We start from the raw sequence: 12925 nt of genomic DNA, 5'->3' as shown, positions 1-12925 counted from the left end.
CCAGAAGAAAGCCGGAAACGAGACGTGATCACGACCAACGCTGGAAGAAGAACGTGTTGAAGAGCGCAAGGACCAAAGCGATGAAACATTGGGAAATGTGCCACTGGACCCCGAGTTGAAATCCACCACTGAGATCAAAGACTGAAGAACATTCAGAATGCTACCAAATTATGCATTCTCAGAAAAAATGCACAGCTGGATATAATTCTAGAAATTCAGTTTTAAAAACTGAAATTGTTTATTGTAAAGAGCTGCTTGTGGGCCCCGTTGAAGATATTTTAAAACAAGGGGACACAGGTCAGTTATGTTCAACTACCGGATAGACCCAAATTGAAGCCAAACAGTTGTCGGTAGTTGAGAAGGTGGTTGAAGGGATAACTAAGAATTGAGTAGGCATGGGTTAAAGCTGCCATGCTTCTAGAAGGCAGACTGCAACCCTTGGATGCAGTCCATCCTGCCCATCGATTCATATTGTAAATTCTATAAAAGGCAAGATGCCTCTCTTTGTAAAGGGTTAGATTTTTTAGGTAGTTAGGCTGTTAGATTTCCGTTAGAATAGGTTAGAGTTTTGTAGAGGTTAAATTTTAGCAGTAGCATAGAGATGTTGCAGAAATTGTTGTAATGGCAGTTGAAGCAAATATATGAACATTGAAATATGGTGTTTATTGTCTTTGTTTTCTTCTGTATGCATGATTTCTTTCAGCATTTTAGATAGTCTTTTTGTTTTGAGTGTGCAGGTATTTGATGGATTCAGGCTCATACCATTGAGGATATACTGATTGTAGTTTCTTGTGTATGGTTAGTTTGAGCCTTTAATTGCGTTTAGTTCAATTGCAGGTGTCCGTTTGAGCTGCGCCAGAATTGGGTGCTTAGCCATGCATTTGCAGTCTAAAAATCTTCAAAGTCCCTTTGAAGATTGCACCGTTCCTGTGAGGTTTTGAGCCATTTTGGCCAAGTAGGGATTGGTTATGTTGAATCCGTCTACCCGCATACCAATCTTGTTAGTTTTAGGTCTCCTATCCCTTCTCTTTTGCTTTTTATTTCCCAGTCCGAGAATCGCAGTAGACCAGCTTGTTGCAAAATGTAAGTCCCCTTGTGCTCCTAGCAAAACACATCGACCGTTGAGTTATCCCGTAGTCAAGAACTGACATTTGGAACCTTGAGGTCGTCCCCATTGATCAACTAAAACAACATTAGGGCTTCCTTACACAAGAGAGGATAGGATACTCGACGAGTAACATTCTATTCTGCATTGGCCTGATGGAGTCGTAGTTCTGCGACTTTAGCCACGTCAACAAGAAGGAGATAAACAAGTAAAAGTTGCTAAGCTGCAGAGTTTGAAAGGAAAGTATGGGATGCTGAAGATGGGAGAAGATGAGAACATAAACACTTTCATGGCTAAGGTGAATGATCTTGCCCTAGGTATCAGATGTGCCGTTGGAACCCTTGAAAAAGATGAAATTATTGCTAAGGTGCTGAGATCTTTGCCTCCGTCTTACAAGTATAAGGTAGCTGCTATTGATGAGATCCAGAGTGTGACTACTGTGACTAGAGATATGCTGGTTGGAAAGATTGTTGCATTTGAACTGAGCGAATTTGGTGAGTCACATGGAAAGTTTGAGACAACATTTAGAGCATCTGTGTCCGGAAAGCAGAAGTATGATCCTGATGAATGCAGAATATCCAGATATGAAAGAGAGAGAAGAGAAATGGAAGAGTAAGAAAGAGAACTGGATGAGCTTGAAGCATTGATTACCCGGAGATTGCCTAAAGGAGCTGGTAAGTATGATGAAAAATTGCCCTTGAAATGTTTCTCTTGCAATAAGGTAGGACATTTTGCTTCTAGATGCCCGGAGAGAATGGCTAAATATGATACACATGACAAATTTGATAAGCATGATAGGAATGATAGATATGAGAAGCATGAGAAGTATGACAAGCCTTACAAGTCTAACCGGAAATATAAGCATCATAAGAACTGTTACTATGTTGCTGATGGAGGTGTTACTCATGAAGAATTTGAAGGAGATGAAGTTGTGTTCATTGCTATCAAGGAAGATGGGCCGGTGCCTGTTGATTCCACAAGCTGCACTATTGAGGAGAAAGCTTTAGCTGCTAAAGTTGAAGAAGAAAGATGAGTCGGTGATTGACAACGGTTGTCCTGCAACATGTGCCCAACATTCGGTACTCTGCAATCGCTCATCAATAAATCCAGAAAACTAGGAGCATCATAGCCATACAAAGCTTTGGAAGGTGTCATCTGGATAGTCATGTGGTGAGTGGAATTATAACAATACTCACAAAGATGCAACTACTTCACCCAAGCTTTCTACTGCCCAGAAATGTAGTTCCGTAGGTATCCCTCCACCCATTTATTGACAATCTCAGTCTAACCATCAGTCTGAGGGTGGTTGCTAGTACTCGGAGTGAGCTCTGTCCCGCATAGTCTTAATAACTTCTTCCAGAAGTTACCCATGAACCTACTGTCTTATCACTGACAATACTTCAAGGTAGCCCATGCAATCTGAATACCTCACAAAAGAAAAGATCTGCCACCTGTGCAGCTGAATAAGTAGTCGTGATCGGGAAGAAATGTGCGTACTTAGTAATAAATGATGTCTCTCCCTTAAGCTTTCGACAAGCTCGTAATAAAGTCCATAGACACACATTCCCACTTCCTCTCAGGAATAGGAAGTGGCTGAAGCAACCCAATAGGGTAAGTGTGCTCTTGCTTATTCTACTGCCAAATAGAGCACTCCCTGACATACTGAAGAACATCAAATTTGGGACCCTTCCAAGTAAATCTCTCTCGTACCTATCTATAGGTCTTAAAGTATCTGGGATGACCAGCCATAGGTGAATCATGTAAAGATCTCAATACCTTGTTCTTCATATCCGAACTTGGGACTAAAAACATTCTCTCTTTGTAAATGATGAGATCATTCTCTCTCTGTACCTATTGTCTTGCACGATCCCATCAATAATGCCAGAAGCCCACAGGTTCTTGGCATACTCTGCTATGATCAAGTGTTTCCAATCCTCGGAAATCTTTGCCATGGAACTCAAATGGGGACGGCGAGATAAGGCATCAACAACAACGTTCTGAGTCCCTTTGACATAGAGATGTCAAAATCATAAGACTGTAACTTGCTGACCCACTTTTGTGATGCTCATTTAGATCTCATTGTCCAAGGAAATGCTTCGAGCTGTTATAATCAATTTTGACACAAAACTTGTTGCTAACTAAGTATTGTCTGAACTTGGCCATTGCATGCATGATGGCCAACATTTCCTTGTCATAAATACTATAGTTCCTCTTAGGACCCCTTAGCTACCTGCTCTCAAAAACTATAGGATGACGATCATGCATAATCATTGTACCAATACCCTCTCCACATGCATCACAATGAAGCTCAAAAGGTTTGGTGAAATCTGGTAAGGCTAGAACTGGACATGTAGTCATCAACTGCTTGAACTTCTCAAAACACTCCTGTGCTAGAGGTGTCCAAAGAAAAGCACCCTTCTTTGTCAAATTAGTAAGTGGTGCCGCATGTCGTGAAAATCCACTAACAAACCGATGGTAGAAGGCACATAAACCAACAAATCCCCTGAGCTGAGTCAAAGTCTCAGGCGTAGGCCAATCAATAATGGCACGAACTTTATCAGTATCCATGCGAACTCCCTCTCTGCTGATTATGTGACCCAAATATAAAAGTTTTGTCATGCCCAATGCACACTTGGACTCCTTGGCGTACAAGGACTTCCTATCAAGTCTGCCTAAAACAGTATCCAGGTGAGCCATGTGCTCCTCCCAAGTTCTACTGTAAACCAAAATGTCGTCAAAGAATACTAGAACAAATCTCCTCAACTAAGACTAGAAGACCCTGTTCATAGTGGACTGAAAAGTAGCTGGTGCATTGGTTAAGCCAAAGGGCATAACCAAAAACTCATAGTGTCCACAATGACTTCTGAATGCAGTCTTCTCAATATCTTGCTCTCTGACACTGATCTGGTGATAACTTGTCCTCAAGTCAATCTTGGAGAAATAACAAGCTTTGTGAAGCTCATCTATCAACTCATCGATGCAAGGGATGGGATACCTGTTCTTTATTTTTCTTTTGTTCAGCATCCGGTAATCAATGCACATCCTGAGTGTACCATCTTTCTTTTTCACCAAAACCACTCATGAAGCGAAAGGAGACTTACTCGGCCTTATGTGTCCCATAGCAAGGAGTTCTTTGATGGTTTTCTCAATCTCATCTTTCAAACACTTTGGGTGCCTGTAAGGTGTAATCATGATGGTCTTGGTGCCCTCTTCTAGCTCAATGATGTGCTCTATGCCTCTATCAAGAGGTCTACCAAGTGGTTTGTCACTTAACACCTTTGCATGCTTAACTCTAAGATCCTGAACATCTGAATGATAGGGTGTTTTATGCTGCTCCTCATATGAAGGCATCAACTTACACTTTGCTGCCCACTCTACCATATCATATTTAATGAGTCTCTCCATTCTTCTGAGAGTTATGATTTTCGAGTTGCTGGTTTTGATAGCTTTAAGCACATGATTAGTTCCATCCACCTTGAATTTCATTTCCCTTTTTTCTAAGGTTGAGTGTAAATTCACCAATTGCATGCAACCATGTCATGCCAAGAACCACATCCATGTTTCCCATGTTAACCACATAAAAATCTGCTTTAAACTCATAGTTATTGAGTTTTATAGGTAAATCCGGAATCATTCTCTCACAAGTGAGAGTATTACCATCAACAACTTTTACCCTTATCCCTTCAAACTCTTGAGTTTGAATTCCACGCTTTTCTACAAACCATGCATCTATAAAATTATGAGTCGCACCTGTATCAAGTAAAGAAATGACTCTTTGACCAGCCAAGAGTCCACCCAACCTAAAGGAGCCTTCCCTTTGCATGCTAGACATATGAGCTTTATGTAGCTGCAATTCTCCTTCATTTTCAACTTCATTTTTTGAGTTTTCAGTCCCTGAATCCTCTTGATCAGCTTGCTGGTCTGTGTTATCAGTCATGTTTTCACTCTCATAAAACCACTCCATATGCCTATTTTGACATTTAGGCTTAAGAGGACAATCATGGTTTTGATCATAAGGGCCCTTGCAATGAAAACACAACTTCCTCTTTCGCAAATCATTAATTGTTTCCCTATCCAAAAGGGCTGTAAATTTTTTCCTTTGGTCAACATATTCTGATTTCTTTGGATCTGATTTGTTGTCATTAAGAATGAAGATGGTTTTGAGTTATTTGAGTTGAACTTACTACGTGGAGCTGTAAGTTCCGTGCTACGAGCTTTCCTCATAGCTTCTTGCAAGGTAGTGGGATCAAAAGCTTTAATCCAACCCTTCATAGGCTCATAAAGACCCTCAACAAAAAGTGTGACCAACCTTCTCTCTGAGATACCTTTGACCATGGTCGAGAGCCTTTGAAATTCACCAATATAAGATTCCAAGCTGTCCATTTATTTCAATTGAGCTAAATCTCTGAAATACAACTTTGGGTCTCTTTTGTCAAAAGGTTCAACTAATCTATCAGTGAACTCTTGGTATGAAGTGATAAGGTCATGATGCAAGGTAACCATCCCATGGTGCCACCAGTCATGGGCTACCCATCCAAATGCAAAGCTGCAAACTTGATGGCGTCTTCTTCTGACATAGGACGTAGGGTCAAGAAAGTGTTCAACTTGCTAATCCAAGCTCTGGTTGTAACTCTACCATTGCCATCAAAAGTAGAGAGTGTGAGCTTGGTGATTGCATATTTAAGATCATTAGTCTTATTCCAAGGTTTCCTGTCATTCCAATTCCATTTCTGGCTATGTTCCCTCTTTTGACTCATGAACTTGTCAAAGTTAAGATGTTCCTCAACTCTTGGTGGTAATGCATCCCACTCATCATGAAGTGTCATCATGTTATCTGTAAAGGCCACCTCATTTTCCTCCTTAGCCATGTCCCCCTCTTAAGATTCATTTCTAACAAATGTAGGGCGTTTATGCCTATCATAGGTGCGTGTGGGAGTCACTCTTACCCTCGGGCGACCAGCAATACTTCCGTTCTCTTCTTGATCCAAGTTATGTCCTCTAGGAATGGTGATCTGTTGTATGGCAGTAGTCAACTGCTGCAACACATTTGCTACCTGTTCTTGCCCAGCTACTAGACCCCTCATAATAATTCCGGCTTCTTGGTCCTCATTGTTAACAAGCTCTCTACGTGGTTCACCATCATTCCTATCTCCCATGATTTCCAATGGTATCTCTTCAAATTGATCTCGGTTTCCCTGTAAACCAGGTCTCCTGCATGTATAAAACCTGTGAGGCCCAAACTGATGCTGATGCATAAGAAGTTCTAACCCTCCAGGAAGGCAGGATCAAAGCTCTGATACCATTGTAAGAACCCTGCTGGTTCTAACTTTCCTGAATTGCTATTGCTGATTTGTTTTTGGTGTTTTTCAAAGGTTTTTGGATAATTTTCAAATAAAAATAACAATTTTGCTAGGCTAGAATTGCTCATAAAACTGAATAGATGCAAAATTAAGAGCAACTGTAACTATATTATGGATCAGGAAACTGCTACAAATAAATCTAATGCTAATTGCACACCTGTAGGTCCTCAACTTATTTTAAATAAAGAATTATGGAGTTTCCCAACCAAGACTGGGAAACTAACCAAAATAGGCGTACAAGTCCAGAATACAATTTCTCCAGACCAGAAATGAGATGAAACCACCTGAATATGCTGGGCATTGGGAATGGTGCAACCAGACTGCAAAATAGGAAGGCGTTTCAGCCTCCCAGACAAACCGTCCCTTTTCTGGACCCCACGTGGCTAGCAAGAATTGTATGGCCAGCAACAAGAACTTGTACAACTGCTTATTGAAACGAAAGATGTTGCTAATTGGGGCAAGTAAACCTAAATGCCCTTTCCTTATTGAAAAATCTGCAAATAATTGAAGAAAATAACCTCTGATGAAGCACAGTAAGACTCTGGAACGAAGTCTCTCAGTTGCAATAATTCAGCTAATCTTTCACAACCTCAAAATCACAGATCCATGAAGAATTATCGTTCTTCAATAGCAAACCCTTTGAAACCCTTGTTTCAGAAAATCCACAGTTAAAAACCAAGCAATTTCAAATAATCGATAATGAATTGAGGTTGAATTGCTTTTTTCCCCTTAGAAACCCAAATGGCACGAATTCCAATAAAGTATTGTTGGCATTGAGTTGTCAATGATGTCAATTAGTATTGCAAGCTATCAGTAGAGTATGTCAACCCGGTATGAAGAAGATTGAACCGACATAAAGAAGATTAACATGAAGGCTTGTCAACCGGTATGGTGGAAGACAAGTAGGTATTGAGACTGTCAGTGACATCACCGATAAGAGGTGATATGAAGTTGTGTGTTGGCATGACAAGTTGTAACCGGTATAAAGGCTGGTTGTTTGTTTGTGATAATGTTTGTGATAAAGAGGCAGAGTGACAAAGTGATCACAAACCATCAGAGGTGAAGTTGTGCTACCGGTGTAGTGTATACTGCGGGTTAGCAGCAGGAGAAGGTCTCATCGGTAAGGGCTTGCGTCGGTATGAGTTTGTTGAATGTTCAAGTTTAAACTGATCTTTTGTCGGTGAGCTGAGTGTACGCCGATGTGATGCCACATGGAGCTGAGGTGCCAAGCATGTGGAGGTCGGTGAAATTTCCATCGACATGGTTGTTGGAGCAGTTAGTCGACATTAAATGAAACAGCCACAAATCACGGGTCAATAACAGATTGATGCGGCTCGACGAAGAATGAACGATAGAGAAAGATCAGGGAGTTGTTGGCGCCTGGATCAAAGTAAGGAAATCGGATTGCAAGAGGACCTCGAGAAGGAAACAATTGGGTCATAAATGAGTCGACAGATTTCAAGGCTGAAAATCATGGTCAGGTTTGCTATTTTTGGCAAACATACTTTGGACAGATGAAAAACACGTGATGGCTTATTCCTCCAATGCAGGTGTGCGATCCAAGGCAGATCGGATCAGATTGGATGCAAATTTGGTCGGTAGAAGGAAACCCTAGCCACCCTCTGTTTGAATTGGTTTTTGGCGGGAAAGCTTTTGTTTAAAAATATGGCGACCTAAGACATATAGATATGCTGTTGAAGGGTGAAGGAAAGTGTGAAATTGCTATCTAAGAGACGAAGAGATAAACACTTGAAGTGTGTGTGAGTGAAGATTGTACCGGTATGGAGAAGCAAACTGAAAGAAACAGTACCTGATAGAGAGTGACCAAGTGTGATTTGAATTCAGCAAAACAGAGGGAGCGAAGATTAAGCAAAGTTAGAACCAGCAGAAAGGCTAAGTTGCAGTGTGTATTGAGCTGATGCAAACCGGTAAGATAGAACCGGTGGTGTAGAGCTTTGAAGGGTTGCAAAACTTCATTTGCAGCAAGGATCTCATTTGTATATTTGAGTTTTCATATTATTTTTCATTGAGTAGGTGCTGAGTGCAGGGGTTGTAGCTCCTTTAGGTTGTAGCCTATAAATTGTGTAGGGGTTGTGTTGATGTGTCTTTTGTACATGACCAAACACAGAATAAAATACCTAAAGGTACCTTATCCTCTCTTGAATAAAGCTTCTCCGAATGCTGAAGATTTTGCAGAAGGATCAATTGGAGCAGCTCCAAGGTTCTGATATGTAGGTTCTCTACTTGTGGATAAGCACCAGTGGCCGTTGTGTTTGCTGTTCATCAAGGGGCCTTACGTACTTTCTCAAAAAGCTTGTTCTTGCAATTACTTTTCAATGAGGAAACTGGATTTTCCTAATGCTAACTGATGTTTCAAAAAAGACAAAAGATAGGGGGTTCGAGAGGGCTATATTAAACTAGGCCTAAGAATGACTAAATGAGAGTGATCTTGGTGGAACTCTACCAATCTCAGTATTGCCAAAGAACAACAACTCTATTGGAATCGGTGTGATCTTCTAAGGGAATTCAATGATTTTCGAATCATTAATAGAATTGGATACTATCAATAAGATACATACCAATATCCTAAGTAATGATTGAACTCTTAAACTATTTCAATATCTCCAGTTGACCACACAAGGCATGCTTACAATCAGTAAGGGGCTAGTGGTTTGGACTATGAGTTTTACCAAAAGATCAAACACAACGTTTTTCACTCAATCTAACTCTAAAATCTGAGTACTATCTCCACTAAGAGTGATTCAAGAAGATAAACAACCATGTAAAAAGTCACAAAGATTGCAATAAAACACCATAACTTCAATATTTCATTGACCTCATAGCAAAATATAACAACAATTGTTCAACTTTCTCTCTTCACTACTTTTATCTCTGCTGCTAACAATCTTATTCTTCTTACCTCTTTTTCTAACCTCTTATTCTTTTCCATTTCTTCCTTTAGTTTATCATTAACTGCTCTCACTGTATCAGTTGCTTCCTCCATGGCTTGCTCGAAGGTAAGTGGACCAAGATCAAATGTCTCTAAATCATATTCTTCTGCCATTATCTCATCCTCATACTTGTCCACTGCTGGTATAGCTACCTGTATCTTCCTAGATCCTGCATCATCTCTAATTACCTTTGACATCTTTGTAGCCTTCTTCCTTTCGATCTCTTCTTGAGAGTTTCCTAGAAGACTTTCCAAATCAAATACTTGTTCTTCATCTTCAACCACAACTACCCTCGTAAGTCTTTCTTTTAGCCAATTTGGAATGGAAGATTTCTTCTCTCTTATATTACCTCAGGCAAAGGCCCCTTAGCTCTGATAGGAGATGTTGCTTCATCATCATTCTTTTCTTCTTGTTGCTCATTAGCACCAACTTGGAGAGGAAGAGACCGACTTGATGAGTGCTGAGGTTTTCGTCCTTTCCCTTGTTTATCATTTGGCACTGTGGATTCCATAGACTCATCTACTTAATACATCTTCTCTCTTTGATCCTCTCCTTGACCTATCTCCTTTTCATGTCTAGAAGAAGTACTCGATGGATGATCGGGATTCACTTTTTGTTTCTTCTTGGATGGTTCTCTCTTTTCAGGTCCCTCCTTTCTCTTTGACCCCTTGGAGTGAGAAGTGTTCTCACTTACACTTGCTTCTCCTTCTTCTGTTCTTGCTTCTAGGCTGAATGTCATGGCTATATTCTGTTCCTTCAATTTTTGATGTTGGAGATGTACCCATCTGCGAGTACAACTCAAAACTGGGTCCATCAATGTTCTTAAGTCTGCGACTTCTTGTTCATCCCAATCTATCTTCACTTGTCTTCCTTCTCATAGGAGGATTGGAGATATCTACCACTGTCATGTGCTTGATCAGCCACTCTATAAACCTTACATTTCCTGATAAGATCCAAAGGTAATCTAGAGTGCATCTTCCTTTTTACCTCCACATCATCCTGAACATTCATCTAGAAGTCCTCCACTTGAAACACATGCCTGTACTTTTTCCCAACTGTTTCTTCCATATGACCATTAGGATCAAAATTCTCTCTCGAGGCAAAGGATGTGAATGAATATAGAGATAGTTCCCTTTTGGCATCTTCGGTTGCTTGAGAATTAGGACATACTTCGATTGAATTTCCCAGTGAAATAGGTATGGGGATACCGTTGCCATGCTTATGTCTTGATGCTTTAGCAGAAGCTGCCAACTGTCTAGTGACTTCAAGTAATATTATTCTATCCGTAGGATATCTTGGTAACATATAAGGAGGCGAAGGACATCCATGGACCCTGATGTAGGTGAATTTTGGAAATTGAATGAACCATGCACCATGTTTCTTCACGAGCTCTTGTGCTTATGGAGACAGTCGATGGTGAATCCCTCCTTGTTACGTCCTAGTGATATGCATTGTGAAAGTATCGTTGACTAGTTTGTAGTAATTCTTAGGTGGATGATGCAATTGAGCATAAGAATCACATACTCTTATCTCTCAGGGTCCTCTCCCAACAACTCTTCTGTGTGGTAATCCTACATATTCAAAACATCTGGCTAAAGAATATATAACATATGAACTCATGTGGAATGACTTAGTAGAGACTAGCCTCCTCAATTGGACATCTAGGTTGTTGCTAATAATTCTGGCCCAATTGAATATTCCCTTTTCTTGAACGATCACCTGTATAAAGAACATCCACTTGTCGAAAAAGAAGGCTTCAGAGGCACCTATAATCCGGTTGAGCATGGTTATCAAGTCTCTGAATTCCTCTTGGAAATCAATTCTATGAGGCGTATTGGGTATCTTATTCAAGCGAGGCCTACTCTTGAGTAACCAATTCTTATTGATGAAGTTCAGATAGGTATCAGGGTCATCTTCGTAGATAGACTTAGCTCCTTCTAAGCTCTTGTAGATCATATCTCTCTCTGTTCCGGAAGATGAAAAACTTCACTTATAGCTTCTTCTGAAAGATAGGCGAGGATAGTTCCATCCTTGGCTACGATTGTCCTTGAATGTGAATCATAGTGCCTGGCACATTCGATCATTAGCTCATGACATCTGACTGTGGGAGGGAAGCCTGCGGCCTTGATGATGCCACTTTCAATTATCTTCTTGGCTATGGGTGATGGCTTGCCGATGTAAAGTGCTACTTGAAACTTCTTCACATTGAAGCTCCCTAAGTTGGTATCTCCAATACTGCTCCATTTGGATACGATCCTTGTCTCCAAGTCATCACTCTTTTGATCTTCTTTAATGAGAGCTTGCTGGGTAGCGGATCCACTTGCCTTGGGGGCCGCCATTTGCTACCTACAAAAAGGCTTAAGTTAGCTTTAGGTATAGTACCCTAGATAGGTGATTTGAGATCTTTTAAAGAAACAATTGAACTTTAATTTGAAAATAAAATGATAAACCCTTAAAATTATGATTTTTCAAATTGACATCACCTACAAATCAAACTAGATTATTGAAGACTTAACCTTAAAAAATTGATATAGAAATTTGAATCAGATCTTCAATACATCTTCAAATAATCAGATTGTACATACCTTGTCCTTGATTTTTAATTATCAACCTGAAAAGATGGATAAAAAGGGAGATTGCTGCTGGATTTGCCTTCCTTCCAAGTGATATTCAAAGGGGGTCAAAAGCTTCAGGTCTGCACCTCAGGTTCGCCTTTGCAGATTCAGACCTTGACCAGCCTTCCTAGATCAGAAATTTGTCTACACCTGTTGCAATTCGCCCCTCCAGTTCTGCTCCTCAAATTCGCTTAAGAAGAAAGTATGAATGAATGATTAATGCTTGCAAAATTTACTTTTCTATATAGGGTGCTTTCATCCTTTTGCCAAGAGGCCGACCTCTTAAATAAATAAATACAATTTAAAAAATCCATCTCCAAGGTGGCCGACCTAGCAATAAAGCTAAAAAAAAATATAGTTGGGCGCCAAAGAATGATTTTTTTTTGAATTTTAAAGCGTAAAGGTCAATTTAGCCCATTTGATAATTGTTTAATCAAGGCGGATTTTCATTATTTATTCAAAAAATGAGGTTTGATTAACAAATTAAGAGAGGAATAATGTGTTTTGAATGTGACTTGCTTGTGAATCTTTTGAAGAGACATAGGCAACCCTAGGAGATGTTGAAGTTTCTTCAAGATTTAATGTTTGCCATTTTACTCCATTCACTCCATCTTTCCATTATTCACCATCTTGATCCTTAACCTTTCAATGTTCTTGCCATCATGAACTTGCAACTTGCCTTCAAACAAGGTAAAAAATAGGTATTTCAAAGGATTTCGCTCTGGACCCTTTGGAAGGGTCAGGAGCGATTTTCATGATTAGGTCCAAATTGCATCATTTCTTTACTTTAAATTGCTTCCCAAGGCAAGTATGCACTAGTCTTCTCTCTTCCAAGGCCTAGGAATTCATATTTTAGCTTCTATCATGAACAAATTAGGTGATTTTGAGAATTTC

General features: G+C 40.0%; 1 protein-coding gene across 3 annotated transcripts in view; it reads left to right on the top strand.

The window, feature by feature from the left end:
• Window positions 1-12925, top strand: part of LOC131054895 (protein ALTERED SEED GERMINATION 2) — a 272133-nt gene that overhangs the window by 55405 nt on the left and 203803 nt on the right. The gene's annotated exons all lie outside the window — the stretch shown is intronic.

Source organism: Cryptomeria japonica, chromosome 2 (genome assembly GCF_030272615.1).
Source record: "Cryptomeria japonica chromosome 2, Sugi_1.0, whole genome shotgun sequence".
In the NCBI taxonomy this organism is placed as follows: Eukaryota; Viridiplantae; Streptophyta; class Pinopsida; order Cupressales; family Cupressaceae; genus Cryptomeria; species Cryptomeria japonica.
The sequence above is the reverse complement of the archived record's forward strand: the minus strand, read 5'-3'. Positions and strand labels throughout refer to the sequence as shown.